This window comes from Lygodium microphyllum, chromosome 28, assembly GCF_053477565.2.
Source record: "Lygodium microphyllum isolate KBCC chromosome 28, Lygodium_microphyllum_v1.1.10, whole genome shotgun sequence".
In the NCBI taxonomy this organism is placed as follows: domain Eukaryota; kingdom Viridiplantae; phylum Streptophyta; class Polypodiopsida; order Schizaeales; family Lygodiaceae; genus Lygodium; species Lygodium microphyllum.
Window position 1 is genome coordinate 65,861,890 of NC_141162.1, and position 4,465 is coordinate 65,866,354.

Genomic DNA, 4,465 nt, shown 5'->3' on the forward strand with positions numbered 1-4,465 from the left:
CTATCAAAAGTGGTAGTCAAGTACAATGCTTTATAGTATGGATGGGTACAATTTTCCATTTTTGTGCATATGGAATTCCTGCAACCTGCATGTTCATCCCAAACTGCCTCATACAAAGAGGCTACATTAGGTGTTATTGATAATATCTCAACAATAACTAGCCTAGCTATTTTGATATACAGTACAATATCTACAATATAGTGTGGTCATGTGGATGTCAATTTTTAGTTGAGTGCATCAACAAAATATACTTCACAATGGACCTTGATGTCATGGCCAAGTTTGAGTAAGAGAGTCAATGGCGGGCTATAGATCCAAATATTGTAGTAGAGGAAATCGAGTATTTTGGTAACTTGCAAAGTGTTATCTCGGTGAATTGCCGTAGCTTCTCCATGATCATATTCAATGTATAACAGTTTAAAGTGGTATTGAAAGGAGTAGGGACAACCATTAGGTGATGTCCATTTGGATTTCTGGAGGTAGATTTTTCAAGAAAAAATGAAATGGTTTGTATGACACGTTTGTCTTTCTGGGTCATTATGAATGGGTACATGACCCTTTTTGTTAATTTTTATATGCGATTAAAAAAAACACAAATGTTGATTCATTTTTTTGCGACACACTTATGTGTGGTATTGAACATGTAATCTTCTATCTAAATCCATGGCAACCTTGTTGGTGGTATGTTGTGCCATCAATACCTCAGAGAGCTTGCATGTATGATGAAAGCAATGTCCTTAGTGTGAACGAGGAGAGTATATAAGTAGAGGAGTCGATGGTGCGGGGGATGGAGGGCGAGGAAAGCTTGGAGTATGATCTTGGAGTGTGTAGAGGAGACAAGCATAGGTAATGTAGAAAAAGAGACAAGAGACCAAGAATTTTTTGACAATGAAGTGAACTTCTCTTTTGTGAAAACCTGTGTATAGACCTTTCAATCTACACTAAGGTATGCCAGGACCTTGATATTGTAATATTCCCATCACAATGCTTCATATCAAGAAACGAATTTGGGCTTGAGGCATTAAATTACTCGTCGAGCTATCATGTAAGTGACCGCATGTAATTTTCTTAATATTGAGTCTTGTATTAAATCAATTTCGCAATCCGACATGAGAAGATGCCTCAATGTTCCTAGCCAACAAAAAGCAAAGATGCCTCGTAAATAATATTCAACAGCTTGATCATAATTTTTCCCACATTATATTTGATTTAGTATTCTCGGTTTCATTTAATACGTCAGAGATCGCATTGATTTCATAACCGCAAGACAAATCGCAAAAGTCTTAATTGGTAAAGAAAGAACACACAAAAACAAGCATGATATTAAGTAAGTTAAGTATCAAAGAGTATGGCATAATTTTATAAACTAGATAAGTCATGAGGTAACTTAGCCAAAAACCACAAAATGTAGTCGTTTTGAAGAAAAGAAAGACGTTTTCAAAAAAATAGGCCAAAATTCATTACTTTTTTACGCTTAGAGGGAGATAAACATAAAATAATTATCCCCATGCCACCATCCAATAGGTAGACAATCAAAATGCATTTTTAATAAAGATCACTTGGCTCTTAACAAGTAGCCAAAACAATGAGTCGAATACATGCTCCCCCTCATGCCTGTAAATACACTCCCTCTCCTTCACAAAGAAAGCAAGAAAGAAGACCTCCTGATAATGGGAAATTTTCTCTACTTCTCTTATTCGTTGAAGTTTTGAGCTTGAAAGATGAAAATACTCCACTTCTACCTCATTTTCATTTTCTTTACCCCCTGTTACGCCTTCATCCCATATGACCATACCACTAAGCAAAATGCTGGTGAAATTTTTCTAGACAACCACAACTCTCCCTAAACTACCATGTCAATTTTTCTAGACATCCAGGGCTCCGCAAGGTTCCAAAAATTCAAAAAGCTCATTTGAAGAAAGGGAAGCAAAGAAGGCAGCCAATGGAGAAAACGACATGGTAGGAATTGGCGAAACCCCTATTACAACAAGCTTGAGAGAGGTAACATCTCATTGGTTTGAAAAAAAAATATGTTTTATAAGTTTATCACTATATTTGGCTTTAAATGATTATAAGGGCATTCTAAATTAAATACATTTGAACTGTCGCTTAGGAAAATAACCGAAGTAATATAATAATTAACTATTCAATGAAAAGAATCATTCACTTAAAAAATGATTATATGCCTGTCATTAAGAAAATATCGTAATTATAGTTTATTTCATGATATTTATTGTTATTTCATTAATGACACATGTAATCATAATAACAAAAAAAAGGTAGATGATGTTAGGGAAGTGAATATTTTATAATTTTTCCTTGAAAATGACTATAACAAAAAATTGTATAGGAAAATATTTACTAGACACGTATAAATTAGGTGTATAATAAAATAATTCGATGTTTGAAAGATGAAAGAAATTTTGCACTTATGATTTTTGCATTGCCTAGAATTAAGTTTTCAAAAAAAAAATCAACATTGCACTTAAGACATAGCTAAATAAAAAATGTTCTTTCTAGATAACATTGAAAGTTTGTAAGAGAGGGGGGATTTAATAATGGGAAAATACTAGCTACATTACCTGGTATATAAGGTATTAGGGACTTGATTTTTCACCATCAGATTATAATAATACAAGTCTCCTTCATCTTCTCCCTCTCTCCAGCTTTCATGGTTGTCTTCTCTCTCTTCTTGTCTTTCTCTCTCCATTTCTTGTCTTTCTCTCCCCTCGTCACTCTCTTTCTCTCTCTTCTACACTTCTTCTTCTCTCTCTTCTCTGCAATCTTCTCTCTCCTCTTTCTCTCTCCTCAGTCCTCTCTTTGACAATTGATATTAGAGCCATAAGTTCTTAATCTAGTTGGCCAACATTCCATTCAGTTATCTTTTTTTTAGTTACACAGATCTAAGAGCCCTGTTAGGTACACGGGTACATACATGACATGGAGCAATAGCGGAGTTACTAAGGACTTCTGGACCACAACAAGGACTGCAGGTCTGCATTAATGGAGTCTTGGACCAAGTTTGGTGGTAGGAGGCTGAAGTTAGCAAATCGTTGGTCATTTTAGGCCATTTTTTGAAGGTATTTTTCTAAAAACAGTGGTAATAGGAGTAGAGGAGGGAGTAGTTACTGTTACTTTTTTAGGAAGAGTCTTTCTCTCTCTTTCTTTTTAAGCTCCTCTCAAGCTTCAATGGAGGAGATCAGCCCATTACCTCCACTCTACTCCATGAATCCATCTGGTCTTCAAGAATAAACAACATAGAAAGCCTCTAAGCATCAAGAGCTACAAGTCATATACCATTTTAGTGGTGGATGAAGACCATCATAAGAAAGCTTTGACATCATTTCTTAAAGCTCCAGTGAGATTGTTCATCTTGACTGAATCTTCAAGAGCAAGCATGTGAAAGCCCGCTTCCAATAAGTGCTCCACAAAGCCAAGGATGAGTCAAAGCCTGTGCAGCAGTCATCCTTCTGTGATGATCTTTGGTCAATAGCCGCTTCACGAAGTCCTTGGCCTTCAGTCCCAGTCAAAGCCTGTGTAGCAGTCATCCTTCTATGGCAGTCTTTGGTCAATAGCGGCTTCACGAAGTCCTTGGCCTCATCTTAGACTGAAGGCCATGGGGCCTCATCAAAACTAGGTTCTAACTTTAGAACATGTCAAATTTTTTTTGCTTCTATACGGGTCCAAATGGTTGACTTCCACAAAGTAAGATGTATGTTATAACCCCAATACTCCAAATGTCAACCTCTATGCTGCTGTAAGATCTGTGAAGAACTTCTGGAGCAACATAATAGGCACTTCCCACGATATCATTGAGCCTCTATCTGATCTGACGAAATCACATAGCCCAAAGTCAATGGCCTTCAGCTGTGCATTCTCATCCTTCGTTGTAAACAAGAAATTCTCTGGTTTCAGATCTCGATGAACAACTCCTTGTAGATGACAAAAGGCCACTATACTCAGAATTTGAACCACCACTGCCTTTGCATCCTCCTTAGAGTACTTTCCACCCCTGAAAGTATTCAATCTAGCAACTCACCTCCCTCACATAACTCCATCGCTATGTACACATTCATGTCATCCTCGCATGCATCATAAAACCTGACTAGATTGTGATGCCCAATCAAAGCTTTGAGGATCTTAACTTCTCTCCTGAAATCCTCAATTTCTATAGCTATTGTCATCTCAACCCCTCCTTCTCTGATTGAAGAATCAAGCTTGAAGACTCGATTCTTGGCTGAAACTTTGTCATCATGAAGCTAATTGGAGAATTGGAGAGCAACCTTGGGACACTGGCAATTGATTCTCAGCCCTTCTTCACTAATCAAAGAGGTAATTGAATCTTGAACTCTCTTTTATTTCCATCCTATTGTTGAGCCAAAAAGCCTATTGTTGGGAGAGATTCAAGTAGTCAATCATTCATTTTATTGAAGGTCTACATACTGCCAATTTAATCTTAGTCCTC

General features: G+C 36.9%; 1 pseudogene; it reads right to left on the reverse strand.

Moving 5' to 3' along the window:
* Positions 1 to 3,385: 3,385 nt before the first annotated feature.
* On the reverse strand, positions 3,386 to 4,184 carry LOC148011551 (CDPK-related kinase 7 pseudogene; annotated as a pseudogene).
* Between the last annotated feature and the right edge of the window lie 281 nt (positions 4,185 to 4,465).